Genomic DNA, 24281 nt, shown 5'->3' on the forward strand with positions numbered 1-24281 from the left:
GTCACCCTGGGCAGATCCACTCCTCTGGATGTTCCTCTTGACCTTTGGCTTGGCCCCCAGTCCAGAAATCTGCCACGTCGATGGGTGCTGGGAGTCCACATCCACTGACTAACGTGAGATAAGGGTGGTTTGTTTATTGGGTTTAGGAGGATCACCTGGCGGCTGTCCCTATTCCTTAGGCAACACCCTAGCCAAGGCAATACAGTCCCAGTTGCCTCCCAAGACCCTAAACAGGGAACAGGGCCGATCGGACCACTGCTGATGCACTGCTTGGGCTGGCCACTGACCTGGATAGCAGCAGCAGTCCTGGTGGCTCAGATTTCGGTCCCGGAGCTGAACTCCACAGTGGCGGAAGATCATTAATGTAGTGAGAAGCAGCGTGGCTCAGTGGCTAGAGCACAGGCCTGGGAGTCAGAAGGACCTGGGTTCTAATCCCCACTCTGCCACTTGTCTGCTGTGTGACCTTGGGCAAGCCACTTCACTTCCCTGGGCCTCAGTTCCCTCATCTGTAAAATGGGGATAATAATAATAATAATGATGGCATTTATTAAGAGCTTACTATGTGCAAAGCACTGTTCTAAGCACTGGGGAGGTTACAAAGTGATCAGGTTGTCTCACGGGGGGTTCACAGTCTTAATCCCCATTTTACAGATAAGGGAACTGAGGCGCAGAGAAGTTAAGTGACTTGCCCAAAGTCACACAGCTGACAATTGGTGGAGTCAGGATTTGAACCCATGACCTCTGAGTCCAAAGCCCGTGCTCTTTTTCACTGAGCCATGCTGCTTCTACTATGAGCCCCATGAGTGTGTCCGACGCAAATAACTTGTATCTATCCCAACATATAATCAGCACTTAACAAATATCAGTTCAAAAAAAAAATCTCCCAGAAATCTCCCTCAGGCAGTGACACAGATGCAAGACTTTTCTACCTGAGAATGCTGTTTCAGAAAGCACTGATAGCAGGAACTCTCCACTGAGGGTCCTAGATCCCCACCCATCACCCCTCCTCCTACACAGCACTAGTCACAACCTCCCCCTAGCCCTTTTTCCTTCCAGTGGATCCCCATTTAGCAAACTCCAGTTCACACACGGTGACCTCCTTTTTCATCTCCCATATTTCCCTCTTTCTTTGGGGTCAACTCCTAGGGCCTAGTTCTAGTTGGGTCCTTGCCAAAGTAGTCCAATGTCCCCCAAATCTGTTACCTAGAGGCCCTAGCAAGGAGCTGTAATGCAAATTTGGGGCTCTCAGGGCCTGGGGGGTGGGGGCACTATTGAGGACAGTTCAGATGTCAACAAACTGCACTGAGCAAGTTGTCTTGTTAAACAGCAGCAGCCCAACGTCCCACAGCAGACAAGTGGCACTTGGGCAAGTCACTGCACTTCTCTGTGCCACAGTTACCTCATCCTACCTCAGTGGGGGCTAAGACTGGGAACCCCACGTGGGACACGGACTATGCCCAACCTGATTAGCTTGTATCTACTCCAGAGCTCAGTACAGTGCCTGGCACAGAGTAAGCTCTTAACAAATACCAGAAAGAACCCAACAACGGCAAACGTAACCAGCACAGGAATTTGTGGGGAGTTGATCCTCGCCCCCTCATCCTAACACCTAGGCTGCCTTACACACCAGAGTGCTCATTAACCACCTTTGCCTAAATGCTTGGAAGTGCTTTCAGCGTGCTGGTTCAAGCCAACGAAGAGCCAAATCTGAACGAATGTCCCGGGTTTCTAGCTCTGCTAGCATCCCTTTCAGGTTCCAAACTCTGAGGACTCTTAAGAGAAGGTTACTAATATCGACACACAAGCCAAAAGGGGTTTTCCCCAGGAGTCACCATACTCTCAGCACCAGTCGGGGGAATCACTGGAAACACAGACCTTCCCAGGGCATCACACACTTCTTCAGACGCCCTTCCACATGCTGAAACCCTGGCGAACTTCAAAAGTGCCCTCTGAATGACCCCTGTGACTAGGTTTGGTGGCTAGGCAGCTTAGAGAGACGTGGGTATGGGAAGACTCATAGAGAAGAAAGTGATCTTGGTTCACCCTAGTCAGCAGTCAATTCCGTTCAGGTTCAGCCCTGGGAGGAGTGGAGCAACGCCGTGGTGGGCATGGAGAAGGTCCTGCCCCCCAGGGCCTCCGGAAGAAATTGAAAAGGCACCTGGAGCTGCCCCTGCCACACCAGGTGTGGATAGTTACAGTATTTAGTCAGCTCTTACGTTTTGCCAAACATTCTGCTAGGTGCTAGGGAAGATACAAGATAATCAGATGAGATAGAGTCCCCACACAGGGCTCCTTGACATGTCACATCTTCAAGCTTCTGCGGCAATACTTGTCAATTACAGTTCTCTCAATGAAGCTGCTAAGGGTAATGAAATGAATCTTTAAGGTGCTTAGAGGTCCTCAGCATAAAGGCATTAAAAAAATGCACACCCTGCAGTTTTATAACATTTTCAAAAACTTCTCGGGTGGTGCGGGGGAATGTAGGGGGGAAGAGTGGAGCTATTTCTGTGTCCAAGATATTTGCAGAAACACCCTTCAGCCTACTGCAGAAAATATAAATGTTAAAGGAACCTCTCAAGCATCCTTCACAGGTGGCTTTAGTTTCCCCAACACCACTAGAGTCCTTCTGGGCTCTGTGTGTGGCTCTCCACAAACCCAAGAAATATAGCAGCCCAGAAGTAAACAAAAGTTACTCAGCTCACCTGCTAAGAATTCCAATGATATCTGAACCACATACCAAACCTACTTGGTAATAATGCCTTACTGATAAGCTTGAAATCATTAATAGCAAACTGCATAGTCCTTTTCAGTTTCTGGCTGGGACAATGATAGGAAACTACAAGAATATGGAGAAGATGCTGAACAAAAAGGCATATAATGTTGCGTCACTCAGGAAATGCATAGTGTATCCAGATTAATCAGTCTCAAGCAAGGTTTATACAGTCCCCAAACTAAAGAAATAAGCCTGCTGATCTCACCCACTGCAAAAGGCACAGGATACGATGACTCTCTTTCCTAAATGCACCCCTCTCTTTCCGGTGTTCGAATGTCCGAATCTAAATGGGTGCCCATCTGGGAATTCTTTGTTTGGTCTGGCTTTCTCCCATGTCCTTCTCCAAGTCGGTCTTTAAAATCCATGACTGTTTCTTTGCTGCTGGAGGTGCCCCCTCCCCGGCTTGACTGCGAGCCCCGTGTGGGACAGGGACTGTGTCCAACCTGATTATCTTGTATCGACCCCAGCGCTTAGAGCATTGCTTGTCACATAGTAAGCACTTAACAAGTACCGTAAGTAATTACGGTATCATTACTGTTGCCTACTCTCATCCCTCTCAGTCACGTTCCTACCGGGATATGGAGGGCAACAGACGAGGAGGTGGGCAGGGGCGCAACACATTATGAAATCACATGCACAAAGGTCTTTTACGTGAAGGAGGCACTTATGCCAACGCCGGGCCGCGGGGCTATGACCCAGCAGGCTGTGTGGCAGCTTCGGTCTTGGCTGGCTATTTTTCAGGATTCCTGCTGGGCCCATCCATCTCCTAGAATGTTCTAGATGATTCTTCAGGCAGAAATCTTCGCTAACAGATGGTCTAGCCCCAGCAGGCAATCCCCTACTTGCAGAGGCGGGACTAGAAACCAGTCGTCACGATGCCCAGGGGAGGGTTCTTTCCACTGGGAAGCAGCATGGAGTAGTAGAGCACAGGCCTGGGAGTTAGAAGGTCATGGGTTCTGATCTGCCACTTGTCTACTGGGTGACCTTGGGCAAGTCACTTCACTTCTCTGGGCCTCAGTCACCTCATATGTAAAATGGGAATTAAGACTGGGACCCCCATACGGGACAGGGACTGTGACCAACCCGATTTGCTCACTGTACCTCGTTCTCGCCTGTCCCGCCATCGACCCCTGGCCCACGTCATCCCCCGGGTCTGGAATGCCCTCCCTCTGCCCATCCGCCAAGCTAGCTCTCTTCCTCCCTTCAAGGCCCTACTGAGAGCTCACCTCCTCCAGGAGGCCTTCCCAGACTGAGCCCCTTCCTTCCTCTGCCCCTCATCCCCCTCTCCATCCCCCCATCTTACCTCCTTCCCTTCCCCACAGCACCTGTATATATGTATATATGTTTGTACATATTTATTACTCTATTTATTTATTTATTTTACTTGTACATATCTATTCTATTTTATTTTGTTAGTATGTTTGGTTTTGTTCTCTGTCTCCCCCTTTTAGACTGTGAGCCCACTGTTGGGTAGGGACTGTCTCTATATGTTGCCAATTTGTACTTCCCAAGCACTTAGTACAGTGCTCTGCACATAGTAAGCGCTCAATAAATACGATTGATGATGATGATGATTTGCTTGTATCCACCCTAGCCCTTGGTACAGTGCCTGGAATGTGGTAAGCGCTTAACAAATACCACATCGGCCCAACAGCAGAACTACAATTCCAGTGGCTCTGAGCTTAAATTCCTCTCTCCCTAGAAACAAACCTGGACTTTTCTTGAAAGTATATTCTTGGTCTTTTCTGGTCATTTGCTCCACTTGCTCCATTGGTTCCCTCCCTCCCACTTAGACTGTGAGCCCCACGTAGGAGAGGGACTGTGTCCAAACCAATGACTTTTTCTCTTTTTTTATGGTGGTTGTTAAGCACTTACTCTGTGTCAAGCCCTGGTCTAAGTGCTGGGGTAAATATAAATGAATCAGGTGAGAGACAGTCCCCATCCCACACAGGGCTCACAGTCTAAGTAAGAGGGAGAACAAGCATTGGATCCCCATTTTGCAATTGAGGAAACTGAGGCACAGAGAAGTTAAGTGACTTGCCCAAGGTCACCAGCAGGCAAGTGGCAGAGCTGGGATTAGAATCCCACTCCTCTGGCTTCCAGGCTCAGGCTTTATCTACTAGGAAACGCAGCTTCCAACTGTGCCAACCCAATTATCTTGTTGTTGTTATTTTAATGGTATTTGTTAAGCCCTCTCTCGGGATGACACCGGAGGGTTTCCAGTACTCTACCAGTCTCGGCTACAGGAGGAAGAGTCGAGCAGAGGCCTACCCATTCCATTCTGAGTTTGGGCAGTGACTAGCGAGTGGAAGACAATCTGCTACAAGTCAAAACTCACCTGTGCTGGGCAGCAGCGGCATGAGAGGGGGCAAGGGTGGAGACTCAAGTTTACTGTATGGAAGAAGGCAGTGGTAAACCGCTTCCGTATTTTGACAGAGAAAACTCTAAGGATACACTACCAGAACGATCGCAGATGGAGAGTGGGGCGTTGAGAGAGAGATATGTCCATGGAGTCGCTACGGGTTGGAGATGACTCGACAGCATAAGACAAGATTTGTTATTGTATACTATGGGTACTAAGTACTTACTGTACTAAGCACTAGGTTAGATAGAAGATAATCAGGCTGGACCACAGTCTATATTCCATATTCATTCATTCAATCGTATTTATTGAGCGCTTACTGTGTGCAGAGCACTGTACTACGCTCTTGGAAAATACAATTCGGCAACAGAGACAATAGCTACCCAACAACGGACTGACAGTCTAGAATGGGGCTCACACTCTTAATCCCCACTTTACAGATGAGGTAACTGAGGCACACAGAAGTGAAGTGACTTGCCTAAGTCACACAGCATACAAGTGGCAGCACCGGGATCAGAACCTAGGTCCTCTGACTCCCAGGCCTGTGGTCTTTCCACTAGGCCAAACCATTTCTCAATCTTATATCTACCCCAGTGCCTGGCATATAGTTAGCACTTAACAAGTACTGTGGTTATTATTATTGTTCATTACCTTTTCTTGTTAGACAGTTCTTCTCCCAGGTCCCTTTGTTTGAGATCACATCCCCTATGGTAAAGTGGCCACTGACAGCCCTCCTGTATACTAGACAAGGAGACATAAGTGACTTAATCATTCACATTAAACCAGGCACACAATATAATATGATGACATCGCTAGCTCCATTTTGCAGAAATAGTCTGATAAAAGCAGCTGGAACCAGACAGGAAACAGGCTGAAAACCGAATCGTGTGACGTAAAACTAGATGACTGGACACTCTACCCCTTCGGTTCTGATCAAACATGCATAATCTCAGACAGCTGAACATTCAGTGGTCAGAGTGACTCTGTGAACTCTCTGAAGACATCAAGTTCTACCCACTTAAAAACGTTTGTGTATATATGTACATATTTATTATTCTATTTATTTTATTAATGATGTGCATATATCTGTAATTCTATTTATTTATATTGATGCCTGTCTACTTGTTTTGTTTTGTTGTCTTTCTCCCCCCTTCTAGACTGTGAGCCCGTTGTTGGGTAGGGATTGTCTCTATCTGTTGTGGTATTGCACTTTCCAAGTGCTTAGTTCAGTGCCCTGCACACAGTAAGCACTCAATAAATACGATTGAATGAATGAAAATGAATGAATGAAAATGAATGAATCTCAGCTCATTTTTTGCCAGATTTGAAGGCCAGGTGTGTGTCTGTAGCCCGAGTGGGGCTGCCATTGGTCTGGAAATCCAAAGCTGGCACATGATATGAGAGTTGGCTGTTCTCATCCATTGCTGTTCATGTTCCAAAAGCTCCGTCCACTGGGTCGCTACAAAGGATCACGGAGTATTGTGGCTCAGATCGTGGTTCCTTTGCTCCCACAGTCCCCTGGGTCAGACACACCAGGAGAGTCAGCTGAGTAAACATTACCGCATGTTTTTGACTGTATCTGACTCCACTCTAGGGTTGGCTGTCAATCCCCTGAAGGACACAATACTTTCTCTTGTGGTGTGAATGTTGCCTATTTACTTACAGGTCTGGGCCAAAATATTTTTAAATCAAAGCAGGTTTTCCAGTTATGCAATACTGCGCCCCACCCTTAAATCAATACGACTTGTTTAACTTTTCACTTGGAATAGTCAGAGCATGTAAATAACTGAAAACAATTGAAAAAGAAGACAACCTCCCCGCCCCCTCCCTGCCCGTACAACCAATCCCTGGGTTTAGACCTCGAAAGAGTAGTTCCTTACAGGAGTAAATCAACTGTGTGGCTCAATTAGAGGTTTCCAATGACGCCACAAAGCTGAAACAGCTTCCTTAAAGCGATAACAGCAACCCTGGAAAGAAACCAGAAAAACAGAGCTTGAACTTTTTTCATTCTTCCATTATTCTCTGATTTGCTTTCATTCCAAACACTCAGCTTCATTTGCTTTAGCTTTTCCTCCCTCTTAGGGTTTACTTTTCCTATTGTTCAAGCAAATCTTGGTTGCCATCCCTAGAGAAAAGAAGATAAACTCATTTTTTTAAATGGCATTTGTTAAGCGCTTACTATGTGCCAGGCACTGTACTAAGGGCTGGGGTAGATACAAGACAATAAGGTCGGACACAGTGGCTGTCCCACGTGGGGCTCACAGTCTTCATCCCCATTTTTCAGATGAGGGAACTGAGGTGACTTTCCCAAGGTCACACCGCAGACAAGTAGAGGAACTGGGATTAGAAACCAGGTCCTTCTGACTCCCAGGATCATGCCTGTATTCCAAACCAAAATTTGGGGATTGTCTTTTTCAGTGACTATAGGAAGATAAATGTATGTTTTGGGGTTTTTTATGGTATTTCATTCAATCGTATTTATTGAGCACTTACTGTGTGTAGAGCACTGTATTAAGCACTTGGGAAGTACAAGTTGGCAACATATAGAGACGGTCCCTACCCAACAATGAGCTCATTCATTCATTTATTCATTCAATCGTATTTATTGAGTGCTTACTGTGTGCAGAGCAGTGTACTAAGCGCTTGGGAAGTATAAGTTGGCAACATATAGAGACGGTCCCTACCCAACAGCGGGCTCACAGTCTAGAAGGGGGAGACAGACAATAAAACAAAACATGTGAACAGGTGTCAAGTCATCAGAACAAATAGAAATAAAGCTAGATGCACCACATTAACAAAATAAATAGAATAGTAAATATGCACAAGTAAAATAGAGTAATAAATCTGTACAAACATATATACAGGTGCTGTGGGGAGGGGAAGGAGGTGGGGCAGGGGGATGGGGAGGAGGAGAGGAAAAGGGGAGCTCAGTCTGGGAAGACCTCTTGGAGGAGGTGAGCTCTCAGTAGAGCTTTGAAGGGAGGAAGAGAGCTAGTTTGGTGAATGTGTGGAGGGAGGGCATTCCAGGCCAGGGGGAGGACGTGGGCCGGGGGTCAACGGTGGGACAGGCGAGAACGAGGTACAGTGAGGAGGTTAGGGGCAGAGGAACAGAGGGTACGGGCTGGGCTGTAGAAGGAGAGAAGGGAGGTGAGGTAGGAGGGGGCAAGGTGATGGAGAGCCTTGAAGCCGAGAGTGAGGAGTTTTTGCTTGATTTGTAGGTTGACTGGAAGCCACTGGAGATTTTTGAGGAGGGAAGTAACATGCCCAGAGCGTTTCTGCACAAAGATGATCCGGGCAGCAGCGTGAAGTATAGACTGAAGTGGGGAGAGACAGAAGGATGGGAGATCAGAGAGGAGGCTGATACAGTAATCCAGTCGGGATAGGATGAGAGACTGAACCAGCAAGGTAGTGGTTTGGATGGAGAGGAAAGGGCGGATCTTGGCGATGATGTGGAGGTGAGACTGGCAGGTTTTGGTGATGGATTGGATGTGAGGAGTGAACGAGAGAGCGGAGTCGATGATGACACCAAGGTTGTGGGCTTGTGAGACGGGAAGGATGGTAGTGCCGTCTACAGTGACGGGAAAGTCAGGGAGAGGGCAGGGTTTGGGAGGGACGATAAGGAGTTCAGTCTTGGACATATTGAGTTTTAGATGGTGGGCAGACATCCAGATGGAGATGTCCTGAAGGCAGGAGGAGACACGAGCCTGAAGGGAGGGAGAGAGAGCAGGGGCAGAGATGTAGATGTAGGTATTTGTTATGCACTCACTATGTGCCAGACACTGTAATACGCTGTGGAGTACAAGCCAATCAGAATGGACACAGTCCAGGTTCCACATGAGGCTCTCAGTCTTAATCGCCATTTTACAGATGAGGTAACTGAGGCACAGAGCAGTGAAGTGACTTACCCAAGGTCACACAGCAGACAGGTGGCAGGGTGGGGATTCGAACCCTGGTCCTTCTGACTCCCAGGTCTGTGCTCTATCTACTAGGCCATGCTGCTTTTCAGGATGGACGGATGGATACTGTATATGTCTTCTCAAACCCTAGATCGTGGACATGACAGAGAGCCGGGGGGCTGCTGATGGCATTCGAGAGTATTGGACACAATCGATCAATTAATCAATGGTATTTATTGAGCGCTTACTGTGTGCACAGCACGATATAACAGAGTTAGTAGACACATTCCCTGCCCATAACGAGCTCACGGTGTAGACTTTTACAGTCTAGACACAGTGACTCGTGCGACACCTCACACGGCATAATGTGATGATGCACTTAATGCGACCCTGTGTGCTCTGTATATGGTAAGCGCTGATTGATTATTTGATTGGTTCATGGTCACATGCGCCATTTTGCAGAACTGTGTCGAGTTTGCACGAATCTAGTGATGGTGGTATTTGTTAAGAACTTACCAGGCGCCAAGCCCTATCCTAAGCACTGGAGTTGTTGTTGTCTTATGCTGTCGAGTGGTGTCCAACCCCTAGTGACGCCATAGATGCATCTCTCCCAGAACGCCCCACTTCCATCTGCAATAGTTCTGGTAGCATATCCATAGAGTTTTCTTGGTAAAAACCTGGAAGTGGTTTACCATCGCCACCTTCCACTCAGTAAACGAGTCTCTGCCCTCTGCCCTTGACTCTCTCCCGTGCCACTGCTGCCCAGCCAGGCGAGTCTTTACTTGTAGCAGATTGCCTGCCACTCACTAGCCACTGGCCAAGCTAGGAATGGAATGGGTATGCCTCTGCTTGACTTTCCCTCCTGAAGTCGTGACTGGTAGAGCACTGGAAACTCTCCAGGTACGACCCTGAGAAGGGAGCAGTGGAGTAGATACAAGATAATCAGGTTGGATACAGTCGAGAATCAGAGTGGCCTAGTGGATAGAGCACGTCCATGGGAGTCAGAAGGACCTGGGTTCTAACTCCCACTCTGCCACATGTCTGCTGTGTGGCCTCGGACAAGTCACTTGAGTCTCTGTGCCTCAGTTCCCTCATCTGCAAAATGGGAATAAAGATTGTGAGCCCCATGAGGGACATTGACTGTGTTCCACCTGATTAGCTTGTTAACTAATCAACTAATTAACTAACTAATTAACTAACCCCAGCGCTTAGTTCAGTGCCTGACACAGAGTAAGGGCTTAATGAATAATGAAAAAAATACAGTCCCTGTCCTTCATGGGGGCTTACAGAACGTTTCTTCCAAGGTGGGACTCTTGCTTAAGAGCAGCAGAATTTGTGGGGCGGAGCTAACGCAGAGACTGATCGGGTGCTGCAAATAAAAATACTGGATATAAAAGCATCTGATGGCCCAGCCATACCAGACAGGAGACAGCGCGGCCAAAAAGTGATATAAAAACAGATTGCTGGCTACCCTAGCAGCACATGTCCTGGACGTTGCAATAAAGTCTCAAATGTCTTTGACTCACCCCAGTAAAGAATACAGTGGAGTAAAAATCCTTAACAGTTTCTGCAGTCAGTTTTTTTTATGGTATTCGTTGAGCGCTTACTAGGTGCCAGGCAACCTACTAAGCGCTGGGGTACAAGATCATCAGGTTGGACATGGTCCCTGTCCCACATAGGGCTCATAGTGAAGTGACTCACCCAAGGTCACACGGGGGACAAGCGGCGGAGCCGGGATTAGAACCCAGGTTCTCTGACTCTCAAGCCTGGGCTCTATCCACTAAGCCATGCTGCTTCTCACTCATGAGCTCAGTTTCAGCAGGAGGATTTCCATTCACTTCTGATAAAAGCCTCCTGTTCCTTTTTTTTCCTCTCTGAGAATTTTAATATAAGGACATTCATGTATTAAGCACTTTGTTCTTCAGGGAATGAAGTTAATAATAGATTCCTCTGAAAAGCTCAAATAAATGTCTCAAACACGAACAACCTGCCCTGATGGGAGGTGATTTTACAGAATACCAGATCCACATTATGTAAATTGTACAGATTGCATAATTAAAGATCGATACCAGCAGAAAAATGTACGCTTTGCCTCGTTAAGTGGGTGCTTTAAAGTCGCCAGAAAGCAGCGGCGAGCAGAATAGATCTTCCTCTGGCGGGGAGCAAAGGAAAAGAGCTGGCATTTGTAGGGTTTACCAAAGTCATATAGACTTGAAATAATATTTCAAACATAAATAGCATGATAAACCTTCAAAGCTGAAATAAAAAAGAACCTGTGTTTTAACTTAGAGTGAAGTATTTATGCAGCTGGTACCATTTAGTCCGGCATGTATGAGTGACTGCAAGTTTGTGGTTACAGTTGTATATAAAAATACTGTAGCCCACTCCTGCTTTAGGAACTAAACTTCAGTTCCCAATCATTCCCTCTGTAATTCTCTTTCCAAATAAAAGGAAGAGCTATTCCTGGCTCATAATGGTGTATTTCTGCGGCTTCTTGAACTATAATGAGGGTAGTCTGGAATGTTAAAAATTACACACTCTCTGCCAGTTCTTAACCCAGAGCAATTTGGGCTTTAAATGTTTTGAAGTTTACATTTTGAGTCTGTTATTGTACAACATTTTAATTAAAACATTATTACAGCGGTGCTTGCTCCAAGTTCCCTTACCCTCCATGTTAGAAATTGCTCTTTAGAAGGGAGATGCACTTAGTGGTGGAGTCTCAGACCTTGCACCAGGAGAGTTGATTTGGCATATTTGGCTGATTTTAAGTTCTCAGAATGAAAAATGCTATTTGGTGTTTGCCAGATTTAGCATTTGTGCTTCTAGAATGGAAATACCAATTTGGGCCATTTTAACTGACGCGAAGCCGGCGTTCATTTGGAAAGTGGATTCGGCCCTGGCGATATTTTAAAACAACCAATTCCATCGAGCTGTTGTTGTTTGAGAACGGCCTAAAACACATACTTCTATTCATTCTGCACATAGCGCAATCCCTCACTCTTTCCTAAGCAGCACGAGGTGTCCTTTTTCTGGAAAATTCTCCTGGTTTCTCTAAATTTCCTCCCCCTTCCAAATATAGTCCAATGGAATTGTAAGAATGTTCTCTCCTTTTTGCCCCTAGTTTCTCTGGCTGGGTCATTCACGTGTTGTTAAAGTCTAAACCCTCCCCTGAATCAAGGATCGCAGAACTTGAAGTGCTCACAAGAAATCTCCAGGCAGGTGAACGCTTTGGTTTAAGTTCCTTCCTCCCATGACCTGAACCCTCTCCGGCAGCAATTTCGGACCCAATCCTCTTGTTCTTGGAAATGGAGAACGGCCGGTTAGCATCCCGTCTGTAAAATCTTTTCATATTATTAGGTCATTCATTCATTCAATCATTTATTGAACGCTTACTGTACTAAGCACTTGAGAGAGTACAATATAAAAATAAACTGACACATTCCCTACCTATGACGAGCTTACAGTTTAGAGAGGGACAGACATTAATATGAATGTGTCTGTTTATTGTATATTGTACTCTCCCAAGTGTTTAGTACAGTGTTCTGCACACAGAAAGCGCTCAATAAATGTGATTGAATGAACGAATGAAGAGCTGTGGGGATGGGATGGGGGACAGGGGGTGGGAGAAGAGGAAAGGAGGGCTTAGTCAGGGAAGACCACTCGGAGGAGATGTGCCTTCAATAAGGCTTTGAAGGGGGGAGAGTAGTTGTCGGATGTGAGGAGGGAGGGTGTTCCAAGGCCAGAGGTGAGACGTGGGAGAGGTCCCATCCTGGTCTTCTCTTTACCGGGACAAACACCCCTACTTTCTTTAACCTTTCCCACGAAAACTTATTTTCCATCTCCTTAATCATTCTGGGGGCCCGTGCTCTACCCACTACACCACACTGCTTCCCAGTACAGTGCTCTGCATACAGTAAGGGCTCGATAGATATGATTGACTAACTGACTGAGCTATGGCATGGCTGTCTGTGTAAAGAAATGCCATCCCTTTAAAGGGCAATTTTCCCGCAATCGGGATCTGTCTTTCAACTTGCTTTGCCTGAATGGGACAGGGAGAATCTTAAGCTACAGCAGCAGGGCCTGGCTGAGAGCCTCCTGCTACTGAGGGGGGGACATGCCACGAAAGGAGCCTGGATGTCCTTCAGAGCTACTGGGGATCAGGGGTGGCTGTGGAGACCCTCTGGCTCTGAATGTAGTCACACCCTCCCCCTCTCTTGTGGTCCCTCACTAATAATAATTATGATAGTCTGGCTGAGGAAGGGCCAAGACTTGGGCTAAGAGCTCAGGGAGATATAATCAAATTGGACACAGCCCCTGTAGAACACGGGGCTTTCAGTCTATTTTATCCCCATTTTACAGATGAGGAAACTGAGGCATACATCCATGAGGTAACTTGCCTAAGGTTTCCTGACTGGCAAGGGGCAGAGCTGGGAGTAGAACCCAGTTGCCCAACTCTCAGTCCCACGCTCTTTCCACTGGACATTGCTGCCTCCCTCTCTGTCTCTGTCTCTCTCTCTCCTGCCCCTTCCCCACATTGGGGTGAATTTTCCTGGCAGAAGTGAGACCAGGACCCTTCCACTTCCTCAGCTGTGTCACAGAGAGCCAGGGCAATGACTTTGCAGCCTGAGAGAAGGAAAGGGAGACAGAGCTGTGGAAGTGCCAGAGAACCCCTCTCCAGACCTTGCCAGGAAACACTCCTTGGCCACGGGGATGGGGCAGTGGCCCAAACTGTGCCCCCCGCAAAGAATCTGAGGGTTGGGGAGAGGGTGCCTGGTTGACGGCAGCTGCTCCTGCTCTACCCCGCCATGGGGTCTGGGGCTAATAAAGTTCGTTGTGGTCAGGGAACCAGTCCACCAACTCTATTGCGTTTTACTCTCCTGAGTGCTTAGTTGAGTGCTCTGCACACAGTAAGCACTCAATAAATGCCATTGACTGATTGTTTGATTGACTGACTAATGGCTCTACGGGTATGGGTATCAGTTATGAAGCTCCAGCTTGCTCAGTGGGTTTGCAGGAAAGATTCTGAGTGGCTTTAGTCGCTTTAGTGGCTTTAGTTTTGTTCTCTGTCTCCCCCTTTTAGACTGTGAGCCCACTGTTGGGTAGGGACTGTCTCTATATGTTGCCAACTTGTACTTCCCAAGCGCTTAGTACAGTGCTCTGCACACAGTAAGCGCTCAATAAATACGATTGATGATGATGATGATGATGCTGACCACCCCTTCTTCTGCCCTCCGGGGACCTGAAGAGAGAGAGGCAGGGTAAATCTGGGAGAGTGCCACAGGGGCATCAGCGAGGGGTTTGGGGAGGCATCTAACCTGGAGCTTCTCGGTCTCACCGGGCAGGAGAATGACTTTGGTGTGGTGGCAGGATCAGGGCAAAGCTGAAGAGACTCTGATGGTGACATTAACGTACACAGCATGATGTAATGGCATCAGCACATCACCAGCTGCCATGTAATACTAATGGCATCTCACGGTGGGGGCCCACAATATGGATCAGTCTCAGGGCCTACAGCGAGATTAATCTGGCCCTGGTAATGGAATGCCACCCTTGAGAGAGACAAAGTCCCTGGGGGATTCTGGGTTCTGGGTTCCTCTACCTATACCTCACCACCTAGCAAACCTAGACCCTAGGGGAAAAGAGGTTGAACCACTGCTCACCTGCCTCAGACTCTCATGCACCTTCTAATTGTTTTCTTCCTCTTCCTCTCCTCCACTGGCCCCCACTGCCACTCTACACCATCTCTGGCTGTTACAATCAATCAATTGATTGTATTTATCGAGCGTTTTTTGAGTGCAGAGCACTGCTCTAAGCATTTGGGAGAGTACCATGTACCGGAGTTGGTCAACACCTTCCCTGCCCTCAACAAGCTGAAACTCCATGAATTCTGGGAAAGAGTATGATTCGTTTGTTTGGATCGAAGCGCCAAATTTGTTTGGCTCAACTTTACCCCCAAAAATCTGAATGTGTCTGTTTATTGTTGTATTGTACTCTCCCAAGCTCTTAGTACAGTGCTCTGCCCAGAGGAGGCGCTCAATAAATATGATCGAATGAATGAAACTTGGACACTCCTAAACTGTCCCCAATTGGCTCAGATTTTGCCCCAAATTGTCTTGGAGCCTCCCAAACCATCCATGTGTGGATCCTACCAGGCAGCTAGAAGTATTCCAGTAAGACATCCTGGAAAGGGGCACAGAGCAGCAGGGCTCTAAATGCTGGAGAGATGCTAAGGAGTCTGTTGCAAGACAGCATTGCCCTCCTGGGAATCTGTCTGCAGTGGCAGCTAGGTTTGGCCATAATCTCACGAACAACCATCCCTGGATCAAACAGACGGATGTCAACTGATCATACAAACAGCAGTGAAAACCACCATTGCTGATACCCCATTTGTTTGTACCGTTGAGAACCGTGTGGATTCTTGAGATTTCTTTCAAACAAATGTTCACATTGCCCCAATCACAACTGCCCAAATAATCACAACAGCGATCCATTAACCGCCATTTGGGCAAATGGAATCGCCCACATGAGTTTTTATTAAACTCCTTTTAATACGGTAGAGTTGTTCGATCAGCCAAGAGTAACCCTCTCTACTTGGGGTTTTTAGTTGCCCAACACTTTATTGGCTTGAAAAATTCTTCACCCGTTGTGCTGACAGGGGGTAAGATGCAAGATGCATAATCATCTGCCAACTTCCTCTTTTTTTTTTTTTTGACCTCAAAAGATTTGTGCAAACACTGTTGCTTCCCTCTGTGCTCTCTACCTGGGCTGTACAGTAAATCATCTTTGCCGTATTGTCCAGGCACTGCTCACCCACATGGAGACTGGACTCCTTTGAACCTTGCCAGCCAAGATGCAAATCTTTTGCCCATGACTGGGCGTTCTCTGTGACTTCTCCGAGCACTGTAATGACACAAAATCAGGGAGGCAGTATGGCCTAATGGAAAGAACGCGGGCCTGGGAGTTGGGAGAGGAGACCCAAGTTGGACCCCCAGCTCAGCCACTGGCTTGCCACATGTGACGTTGGACAACCTGTCCTTGGCTCGGTTTCCTCATAAGATACCTGATCTCCCTGCCTCTTGGATTGTGAACCCTGTGTGGGGCAGAACTGTGTCTGATTGGATTATCTTGACTCTATTTAGCATTTAGCACAGTGTTTGGCACCTAGTAAGGACTTGATAAACACTAAAATTATCATTATGCTATTAGAATGACTTGGGTCAGGAGATGAAGAATACTTTTTCCCAACCGGGATGATGATTTATCTGAGAGCGGTAGACTATGGTCGAGGGAATGGATGGAATGACATAGGGTCCCCAGGAGTTTACTGCAGGACCAGAGTGAAGAATGTCACCATTTATTTATTTATTTTACTCTCTGGATATTACAGGTGAACTGACAGGCGAATGGTGAGCTGGTAAGACATTCTTAGGGGCTGGCAAACTGTATCTATTGACAAGTTTTCTCTTTCGACTTTGGCGGTTCTGAACCGGTGGGTGATGCAAGGGCCAAGACGCAGACCCACCTCCACCATTCACTCCCCAAATGACTCCAGGAATGCAGCCCCCTAAAACTGTTGGGTTTTTCCCCACTCGCGAGGGCCTGGGAGTCAGAGGACATTGGTTCCAAACCTGACTCCACTACTTGTCTGCTGTGTGACCTCGGGCAAGTCACTTCACTTCTCTGGGTCTCAGTTACCTCATCTGTAAAAACGAGGATGAAGACTGCGAACCCCATGCGACCCAGGGGCCGTGTCCAGGCTGATTATCTTGTACCTATACCAGTGCTTAGTACGGCACCTGGGACATAGTGAGCCCTTAACAAATACCATTATATATTTTTTAAAAACCCTACATTATGGTGGCTGGTTTCAGAAAAGACTGCAGCAACCTTTCAAAAACATAACCTTGAAATGACTGTTGTAGATCAAACTTCTCTCTGAACGACGCTGCTTTCCCTGACTCTTCACAGCAGACCATCCTTTCCACAATGCCTCCAGGGGCTACTACAGCAGTGGTCTGCACATGTTTTTTTTATTTTGTTGTTATTGTTTTTTCCCAGCTGCCTGCCTACCCCATCTTATGGTCCAAAGTGGCAGGAGATGATAAAGCCACAGACACTGGCCATCAGGCATGGCTTCTCCTCTCCCTCCAAAGAGCTGACCAAATGGAGAATGGGGAATGGAGCTGGGAAGGGGGGCGAGGGAGCAAATCCTAACACATGAATTGCAACATCCCCACTGCTTTTCCCCCCAGTAGGGTCCACAGTCCACCCCTCCAGAGGGGAGAGGGCAGAGGTAAAGTGAACGAGCCTTCTCTTCCTGCCTGGCGGTTGGGGGAGGGGCCCAGGAAAATCACTGCCTTAACTTAAAGAGGCCCAAAACAGCATCTATCTTCCCAATGTACTTATCGGATCCAAACCTAAGGAGCTTTTGATCTTAATCTTAGCTTCTGACTTAGCCGTTCTAAAGAGCTGCAGTCGAATATGATCCAAATGCATTTTAAACGGTCTTACTTGAAAGTGTTTTGTTCTGATGCTGCAGGGATTTTTCAGCTCGTGGCTCACCTCTGGTCATGACACGGGATTCTAGCTGGTACTTGTTTAACCATTTCTTTTTAACTATAGACTCTGCCCAGAAGATGTTTTTGAAAGTTTAAATGAAGACGACTGCACTTATTTTCACATAATCAGGACAGAAACCATTTCGCTTTCTTTGAAGTTTATTATCTCCATGCAACTGGATTTGAATCTCTTATTTTACCACCACAACCCCAGAGCTCTAACCACAAGGCCACATTGTTCCAGGGCTGCTCTAGGAGGTGGTAGAGATGTGAGCTATTTTAGAAGCTGCAAGCTATAATTTCAGCTGTTTGGAGAGGGTTACTTAGCACAGAAAGCTTTAAGGAAATGCTACCCTCCAGTAACTGTCAAGACTCCCTGCAAAGTCAATTCTGTTTCATCTGAACGACAGGCAGCCCGAGTAACTGTGAAAGTGGTCCAAGTTACACTCGGAGTTTTCCCCCGCCCCCCCCCCCCCACCATCCCTCCCCTACATCCAGGCCAATGTCCAGCTTCCTCCTCTGGTTTCCCGGTGCTTCCCCAGGCCTTTTCACCTGTTCAGGACCCGGGGTGTGGGGAGGGTGGGAAGTTGGGACAGAATGGGGAGGGAGGAGGCAACATGCAGGATACAGATGCAGGTTCTGGACACATCATATTCACTACAGCTCAGCCATGAAATTGTTACTATGTAGCAGTGTGCTAGATGCTTAACACATCACAAAAGACGCTTCCTTCCGAGCGTAGACCATAAGCTCGTTATGGACAAGGGAACAGGTCCACTGATTCTGTTGTATTAGATTCTCCCAAGCACTTAGTACTGGTGTCCTGCACATAGTCAGTGCTCAATAAATGATGATGATGATGATGACATTTATTAAGCGCTTACTATGTGCAAAGCACTGTTCTAAACGCTGGAATAAATACCACCAATCAATCGATTGATTCTGACCTAATACTGGAAAAAGAAAACTGAAAAGAGCAACACAAACAGATGCAAACGGAGCCTCAGATACATGCATGAAGCCTTTCATCAGAAGCCAAAAAAGCTACCCGCTTCACCCTCACATTTGCCTCTTGGGCCAGCTCAGTGGAATTATCTCCGGACCAGTAGAGAACAGCAGAATAGAACAGTTTATTGGACAGAAGGCCAAGCTACAAAGGGTCACGTTACTGCCAGGTTGCTCTCAAAACAGCATGACAAGAAATAACTTTTGGCTTGCACACTGCTCCAGTGATAAATTTAGACATAACTTATAAACTTTGCAGTTCAAAGAATGTTGTTTATCCCTTACAAAGATAGCCCTCCCTATCAGACTGACTCTCCTCTTCTTGCGTGTCTCAGCAGCCCCTTTGGGACAGCCCTCAAGGCTTGATCTGGGGGGGCTTTGGGCAATTTCAGGCCCCCTCACTGAAGCGAAGCAGCGTGGCCTAGTGGAAAGAGCCCGGTCCTGGGAGTCGGAAGGACCTGAGTTCTAATCCCGACTCGGCCCCTCGCCAGCTGTGGGACCTCGGGGAAGTCATTTTGCTTCCTCTGTGCTTCAGTTACCTCTCCTATAAAATGGGGATTCGATACCTGCTCTCCCTCCTACTTAGACTGAGAGCCCCAGGTGGGAAAGGGGACTGTGTCCGACCTGATGGACCTGTATCCACCTCAGCGCTTAGAACAGTGCTTAGCACATAGCAAAGGCTTAACGGAGAGCACAAATATTACTAGGTGGTGGGTCTGTTATCCTCTTGAACACCAGGGGGCAGACTGCTATCTGTCGTTCCTCAACAACAACCCACCAGGAGGCTCATTCATTCATTCATTCATTCATTCAATTGTATTTATTGAGCGCTTACTGTGTACAACGCACTGTACTAAGCACTTGGGAGAGTACAATATAACAATCAAGAGGCACTTTCCCTGCCCGCAAAGAGCTTCCAGTCACGATTTTAACTCTTCCTGATGGATTGAGCGACGAGCTTCCTGTGCCCAAGGAGTGAGCTTTGCGTGAGCAGCCTCAAGAAAGAAAATGGAAGGGAAGCCGTTCTTACTGACTCATATGGTTCTGGATATTTAAATCAAGTTAGTAAGGGATGGTCCCCTATGACAGGCCTTGGAACAACCCTAAGGGCTGTGAAGCAAGTGTTTGATCATGGGCAAATAAATGGTACACGGAAAGAAGCACTCAGACTGTGAAATCGGTTACGCAAGGGCCCAGGGGTGACATCAGAGGAGAGAGGACTAAGTACTGACTTCCAGTCAGGGTTGTCAGTGATTTCACTGTTCCTAGAGTTGGCCTGTACAGATCTCCTGGGCAGCAATAAGCCTTTCAAAATTAACCTTAATAATAAGCAGGAATAAATCCAGTAGGCGTTTCTACCAGGTGCAAAACGGCTCAATTAATGGTGGTATTTAATGGTGGCATTTCCCTCTAGACCATCATGGGTAGGGAAGTGTCTACCAATTCTGTTATATCGTACTTTCCCAAGCGCTTAGTGCAGTGCTCTACACACAGTAACTGCTCAAAAGCTGTGATTGAATGATTAATTGTATTTGTTAAACACTTACTGTGTGCCAAGCATTGTACTGTAATTGGAAATAATCAGGTTGGACCCAGTCCCTGTCCTGCTGGGGCTCACAGTCTAAGTAGGAGGGAGTAGTGATTTAATCCCCATTTTCCAGATGAGGAAACTGAGGCCCAGAGAAGTGAAATGACTCTCCCAAGGTCACACAACAGACGAGTGCTGAAGCCGGGATGAGAACCTGGATCCTCTGACTCCCAGCCCGGTGCTCTTACCACCAGGCCACACTGCTTCTCAAGTCAAACCTCATTTCACTCATTCTTTCATTCATTCAATCGTATTTATTGAGCGCTTACTGTGTGCAGAGCACTGTACTAAGCACATAGAAGTACAAATAGGCAACATATAGCGACGGTCCCTACCCAACAACGGGCTCACAGTCTAGAAGGGGGAGTCAGACAACAAAACAAAACAAGTAGACAGGTGTCAATACCATCAGAATAAATAGAATTATAGCTATATACACATCATTAATAAAATAGAGTAATAAATAAGAACAAATATACACAAGTGCTGTGGGGAGGGGAAAGGGGTAGGGAAGGGGGAGGGGAAGGGGGTAGGGCAGAGGGAGGGGGAGGTGATGGGGAGGGGAGGAGGAGAAGAGGAAAAGGGGGAGCTCAGTCTGGGAAGGCTTCCTGGAGGAGGTGAGCTCTCAGTAGGGCTTTGAAGGGAGGAAGAGAGCTAGTTTGGTGAACGTGTGGAGGGAGGGCAGTCCAGGCCAGAGGTAGGATGTGGGCCAGCAGTCGATGGCGGGACAGGCGAGAATGAGGCACAGTGAGGAGGTTAGCGGCAGAGGAGCAGAGTGTTTGGGCTGGGCTGGAGAAGCAGAGAAGGGAGGTGAGGTAGGAGGGGGCGAAGTGATGGACAGTTTTGAAGCCGAGAGTGAGGAGTTTTTGCTTTCCTGTGAAGGTTGATAGGCAACCACTACCTCAGCCAAACACTAAGCAGTCAGCAGGAGTAAGACTCCACCCTAGGTAATGCTTCAGCTTGTGAAGGCTTTAGGAATTCCCATTTTGAACAAGTCCTCCCACAGTCATCAGAGGTAATCCACCATTTGACATGCCTCTACTTCATGTCCTTACAGGCCTTTATGAGTAGGGCAATCATGGAACCATATAGAATAGTCTGATCCTTGGAATCCTCCTTTTGAATGGAAAAAAAATACTGGAATACCCAAATCAATCAATTAATCAAGCTATCATATTTATTGAGCACTTACTGTGTGCAGAGCACTGTACTGAGGGCTTGGGAGAGTACTCCATAAGAGAGCTGATAGGCACGTTCCTTGCCCACAGTGAGCTTACAGTCTAGAGTGGGAGATAGACATTAATATGAATAAATAAATTATGGATATGGACATAAGTGCGGAGGGGCTGAGGGTGGGTGAGGGAAGGGGGCAAATCCAAGTGCAAGGGTGGTGTAAATTAAAAAGAAGTCAAGCTTGGAATAAAGTTCATGGATTTGATCAATGGTTTTTATTGAGCACTTAGTGTGTGCAGAGCATGGTGCTAAGCACTTGGGAGAGGATAGCACAATAGAGTTGGTAGACTCTGGACTGCATGCTCATTGAGGGCAGGGAACGTGTCTACCAATTCTGTTAGATTGTACTCTCCCAGGTGCTTAGTACAGTGCTCTGCACAGCTAGTGCTCAATAAATAAGATTGATCGATTGATAGGCACAATCCCTGCTCTCAAGGAGCTTACAGTCTATTGTGGGAGACAGACGGATATGTACGTAAGAGCCTTGGGGTTGAGAGTGTGGCAAAATTCAAAGTGCTTGAGGGACACAGATCCAAATACATAGGCGACACAGAAGGAAGGGCAAATAGGGTGGGGAGATAGGCAGGGAAGGCCTCTTGAAGGGGATGTGATTTTTAGTAAGGCTTTGAAGACGGGAGAGTGGTGGTCTGCTGGATAACAAGGGGGAGGGAGTTCCAGGCCAGAGGCAGGACCCGGGCTAGGTGTGTGGATGGTGAAAGATCGGGGCACAGTGAATATAGTTTGGTGTTAGGGGAGCAAAGTGCACTGGCTGGGCATCCTAAAAAAACCCTCTCGACCCCACTTCCCCTTCTAGTTATCACTCTATCTCCCTCCTACCCTTCCTTTCCAAACTCCTAGAACGAGTTGTCTACACTTGCTGCCTCAAATTCCTCAACGCCAACTCTCTCCTTGACCCCCTCCAATCTGGCTTCTGTCCTCTACACTCCACCGAAACTGCCCACTCAAAGGTCACCAAGGACCTCCTTCTTGCCAAATCCAATGGCTCCAACTCTATCCTAATCCTCCTCGACCTCTCAGCTGCCTTCGACTCTGTGGACCACCCCCTTCTCCTCAACACGCTATCCAACCTTGGCTTCATAGACTCCGTCCTCTCCTGGTTCTCCTCTTATCTCTCCGGCCGTTCATTCTCAGTCTCTTTTGCGGGCTCCTCCTCCCACTCCCATCCTCTTACTGTAGGGGTTCCTCAAGGGTCAGTTCTCAGTCCCCTTCTGTTCTCTATCGACACTCACTCCCTTGGTGAACTCATTCGCTCCCATGGCTTCAATTATCATCTCTACACTGATGACGCCCAAATCTACATCTCTGCCCCTGCTCTCTCTCCCTCCCTCCAGGCTCATATCTCCTCCTGCCTTCAGGACATCTCCATCTGGATGTCTGCCTGCCATCTAAAACTCAACATGTCCAAGACTGAGCTCCTTATCTTCCCTCCCAAAACCTGTCCTCTCCCTGACTTTCCTGTCACTGTAGATGGCACTACCATCCTTCCCATCTCACAAGCCCGCAACCTTGGTGTCATCCTCGACTCAGCTCTCTCATTCACCCCACACATCCAATCCGTCACCAAAACCTACAGGTCTCAGCTCCACAACATCACCAAGATCCACCCTTTCCTCTCCATCCAAACCGCTACCTTGCTGGTTCAATCTCTCATCCTATCCCAACTGGATTACTGCATCAGCCTCCTCTCTGATGTCCCATCCTCCTGTCTCTCCCTGCTTCAGGCTATACTTCACTCTGCTGCCCGGATTATCTTTGTACAGAAACGCTCTGGGCATGTCACCCTCCTCCTCAAAAATCTCCAGTGGCTGCCTGTCAACCTACAAATCAAGCAAAAACTCCTCACTCTTGGCTTCAAGGCTATCACCTCGCCCCCTCCTACCTCACCTCCCTTCTCTCCTTCTCCAGCCCAGCCTGCACCCTCTGCTCCTCTGCCGCTAACCTCCTCACTGGGCCTCGTTGTCGCCTGTCCCACCGTCGACCCCTGGCCCACATCCTTCCCCTGGCCCGGAATGCCCTCCCTCCGCACATTCACCAAACTAGCTCTCTTCCTCCCTTCAAAGCCCTACTGAGAGCTCACCTCCTTCAGGAGGCCTTCCCAGACTGAGACCCCTTTTTCCTCTTCTCCTCCCCATCCCCCACCTCTGCCCTACCTCCTTCCCCTCCCCACAGCACTTGTATATATTTGTACAGATTTATTACTCTATTTATTTTACTTGTACATATTTACTATTCTATTTATTTTGTTAATGATGTGCATATAACTATAATTCTATTTATTCTAACAATTTGGACACCTGTCTACATGTTTTGTTTTGTTGTCTGTCTCCCCCTTCTAGACTGTGAGCCCGTTGTTGGGTAGGGACCATCTCTATATGTTGCCGACTTGTATTTCCCAAGCGCTTAGTACAGTGCTCTGCACACAGTAAGCGCTCAATAAATACGATTGAATGAATGAATGAATGAGGAGCAAGGTTATGTAGGAGGGAGAGAGCTGAGCGAGCGCCTTACAGCCGACGGCCGGGAGTTTCTGTTTAAAACGGCAGTGGATGGGCAATCAACGGAGGCTTTTGAGGAACGGGGGAGACGTGTGGATGTAAGACTTCTCTCTTCTCTGATCCCACCACAGTCTCCACTGTGTCCTTTCAATCAAAGTACAAGAAGTTCCAGGAAGCCCAGACCCACTTGGTGAGCAAGGAGAGAAAGTGCCGAGAAGAAAGACACCAGCTAGAACATTGGATGAGGAAACCATTCCCCCAAAACCTGCCTTTGGAAAAATTTTAAAAATAAACAACAAAAACATTTTTCCATTCAGTGGAAGCGGTATTAATAATATTTTCGACTATAA

The 24281-nt window shown here is 47.4% G+C and overlaps 1 non-coding gene across 1 annotated transcript; it reads right to left on the reverse strand.

Annotated features, from left to right (window-relative positions):
* Positions 1-9811: 9811 nt before the first annotated feature.
* On the reverse strand, positions 9812-9949 carry LOC119920403. Its single transcript, XR_005448151.1, has one exon. It is a non-coding gene; the product is annotated as a small nucleolar RNA SNORA7 (small nucleolar RNA).
* Between the last annotated feature and the right edge of the window lie 14332 nt (positions 9950-24281).

Source organism: Tachyglossus aculeatus, chromosome X1 (assembly GCF_015852505.1).
Source record: "Tachyglossus aculeatus isolate mTacAcu1 chromosome X1, mTacAcu1.pri, whole genome shotgun sequence".
Classification (NCBI taxonomy): Eukaryota; Metazoa; Chordata; class Mammalia; order Monotremata; family Tachyglossidae; genus Tachyglossus; species Tachyglossus aculeatus.